Source organism: Cryptomeria japonica, chromosome 7 (genome assembly GCF_030272615.1).
Source record: "Cryptomeria japonica chromosome 7, Sugi_1.0, whole genome shotgun sequence".
NCBI lineage: Eukaryota > Viridiplantae > Streptophyta > Pinopsida > Cupressales > Cupressaceae > Cryptomeria > Cryptomeria japonica.
Window position 1 is genome coordinate 665,283,639 of NC_081411.1, and position 3,839 is coordinate 665,287,477.

The following is a 3,839-nucleotide window of genomic DNA, read 5'->3' on the forward strand; positions in this document are numbered from 1 at the left end:
CTTTTCCACTTGTATCTTGGAATAGGCAAAGTATCCAATAGACATCGAGAAATCATTTCTTGTTTTATGTTTCGATGACAACAGTGACTGGAGGCCTACAAGCTGCCTTACATATTCTAGAAGAATCACCCTATCGTTGCAATAACAAGGCAGAAACATTGGGTTCCCTATGAATCCACTAACCCTAATGTACATGGAGTGTGAGTTTTGGATGAACCAACATGCCCACTCTCGGATGATAGCCATAGCCTCCGGGCTAATCTGATATACTGCATCCCCTGTCAATTTGATGGTTATTGGGAAAACAAAAGCATCATTAACTATCTTGAAGTGTACCTTAGCATTGGCTAAAGTGAGTTGGTTATAATATTCCCATATCTTTTTTTGTCCTTCTTTCTCTCCTAATTGACCTTCCCCCTGTAAGCTTGGGAATTTTCCAGCTCTGGTAGCTACCCAAATGATGTATGATGTGAAGAAGAACTTTTGGGTATGTTGCACTTCTCTCATCTGCTTACAAATTTTATTAGAGAGGATCTGTGGCCAATCAAAGTATTGTTTCCCTATTAACATAGTTCTCATGAACTAGAACATCCAGGGATGGAAATGCTTGCAGTCCGGTTACCAAAGGCCCTACTGAGCATAATGATCAGGTCCTTTTGAGGTTCTTTGAAATCCGCCCTCAGGATCTCTGTTGCCTTGAGCCCTATCTTTCTTTCTTCTTCTAGCTAGTTAGTATTCATGTGCCTCTTACTAGCTGATACTTTGTCATTCCATGCCTTTAAGGCTTCTTCTTCAGTTAGCAAAAATACTTCTTCCCTGGTGGGGATACCAAAGATGAACCCAAGCATATCTGGGGACAAGTCTATAACCATTTTTCCTTGTGCATCTGTGCACTTTCTAGTCTCTGGATTGGAAAATGGAGCAATGGCCATTATTATTTTTGGTGCCTGCAATGACTGTGGGAATATAGTAGCCTCCATTAGGCTGGATCTCTTGATTCTTTGGTGGAGGGCCTCCAAACTAGGTTTACTCAATTAAGCTCTGATATCTTCAATTTCTAGGTGGCCGATTTTAGTGTCTGTAACCCATATGATTTGATCCTTAAGCTTTGAGACATGGACCTGTCCCTGATAATGGTATTTCATGGTGACTGGGAGTCTATCAATTTCTTTGCCTCTTTTGCTGGAGGATGAGTCCATCTAATCACTCAATCCTGCAAACAAAACAAGAATCTTTAGTCTCCAAAATTAGGCATAAACTTTAATTTCCTTCGGGACTTCAGGGTCCTGTGGTCCCAGGCTAGGCACAAGGGGAGAAGGCTTGGAACTCTGGGGATCCGAGGTTCTGAGGTTAGGTCTACACAAAACCCACACAGAACTTCGGGGTTTCGAGCTCATGGAATGGGATGATCCGGAACTCTGGGGCTCCAGGGTTCCGTGGTGATAGAAGGAAACCACTCGGAACTCCAAGAATCTAGGGTTTCAGGATTGTGGAAATGAAAAGGCACCCAAAACTCTAGATATCTAGGGTTCCAGGGTGGTGGAAATGAAAGGACCTGAAACTCTGGGGATCTGGGGTTCCAGGGTAGGTCAAGCCAACCACCTGGAACTTTGGGGATCCGGGGTTCCGGGGTTATGGAAATGAAACCACCCAGAACTCCGGGGATCCGGGGTTCAGGGGTGGTGGAGATGAAACCACCCAAAACTTCGGGGTTCCAGGGTTTTGGGGTGGTGGAGATGAAACCGCCCAGAACTCCGGGGATCCAGGGTTCTGGGCTAAAAAAACTAGGGCACGCAAATGAACGAAAAACATGCAAAAACAAAAGAAAAGCAAACAAAAAGGAAAGGAAAGGAAAAATAACTTAGAATTAACAACAAGGGCGAGAAAATTCACCAACCTAGCGAATCGAAATGCCCGAAAATGCCAAAGGAAGCTTGGAGGTCTGGAAGTTTGTGACTTGGAGCTAGGGAGGAGGAGCTCTGAATGCACAAAATGAATTTTAAAAGTCCATCATCTCTATTTATAGCTCCCCGAACCTGTCCGTACGAAGGCATTAAACACAACCTTGAGACTTCGGGGTCCCGAGCTTTTGAGCTCAACAAAAGAAAAAGAACACCCCACCCCGAAACTCCAGGGATCCGGGGTTCCAAAGGAGGCAATAAAGATGACCTCGGGACTCCGGGGTTCCGAGGTCAACAACAAAAGGGACCTCGGGACTCCGAGGTTCTGAGGTCAATAGAAAAAAGACCTCAGGACTCCGAGACTCCAGAGTTCCAAGGTAAAAAGACAAAAGGTCCTTGGGACTCCGGGACTCCGGAGTTTCGAGGTAAAAACCAAAAGGACATCAGAACTCTGGGACTCTAGGGTTCTGAGGTAAAAACCAAAAGGACCTCAGGACTCTGGGACTCTAAAGTTCTGAGGTAAAAACCAAAAGGATCTTGGGACTCTAAGGTTCCGAGGTAAAAACCAAAAGGACCTCAGGACTCTAGGACTCCATGGTTCCGAGGTTAAAACCAAAAGGACCTTGGGACTCGAGGACTCTAGGGTTCTGAGGTAAAAAGAAAAGAATGGGGGGGCCACATTTTGACTCAAGGAGACTAAATGGGGAAATAGATATGCTAGGCATAATAGTACTATCAGTTATGGCATGTGGTATCCAAAGAAAGGAGACTTCTCTTTGCAAGCTTAAACTGATGCAAATTGGGCAAGATGTATTGATGACCGAAAGAGTACAAGTGGAGGTGCTTTCTACTTAGGAGACCAGTTAGTATCATAGCACAACAAGAAGCAATATTCAGTGTCATTATCTACTACTGAGGTAGAGTATATACAGTTGCTACATGTTGTTCACAGGTATTGTGGATGAAGCTGACACTGAATGACATATAGGTGGAGATACCAGAACCTATTCCAATCCGACGTGATAACTCAAGTGTAATAAATATCTTGAAGAATCCATAATTCACTCAAGCAAAAAAACACATTGCAATCAAGTATCACTTCTTGAGAGAGAAGGTAGAAGACAAGGAGGTCATAGTAGAATATGTTCCAACCGGTGAGAAGATTGTTGACATATTTACCAAGCCTTTTCCTTTGGGCCCATTTGAGTACTTGAGACAAAATATGTGAGTTGTCCCACAATCTGATAACACTTAAATGTGTAGGGAGATGTATGGTTCAGGGGGAGTCAACAATTGTTACTATCTTATGACTCTTGAATCATGAAGCATAGACATAGGGGGAGAATGTGTCCTACCAAATGAAGATAAGGGAGAGATTATGGTTAGACTCTAGTAGTATGATTGGTGTTAGACTAAGGTTCCCTTTTCAATTGTTGTCGAAGGGGGGGAGAAACCAAATTAGAAAGTGTTGACATCAATGCCAAAGGGAGAGATTGTTGGCATTGAGTTGTCATTGATGTCAATCAGTATGAAGAAGATTGAACCGACATAAAAAAGAGAAGTATGTTATGAGTTGACGAATGATATCATTGGTATGAGGTAAGGTGCAGGAGTGTGTTGGCATGCTTGAGCTATAATTGATAGGGCATAAACCGGTATGAAGATTGGTTGTTTATTTGTGATGAAGAGGCAGAATGTTGATGAATCACAACAACACCCGGTGAGTTGAACAGGAAGAATGACATGAAGTCATACTAGAAGGCAAGATGAATTGTTAGGATGTTATGTTGCTGGTAAGTGTGATTGATCAGTATGTTGGTCATATTGGTAAGGTTCTACCGATAGAAGGGTTTGTCGGTTGTTTAAGATTGAACCAAACCTATGATGGTGAGTTGAATATATGTTGATGTGCCCTCCGTGGAGCTGAGGTCGTAAACT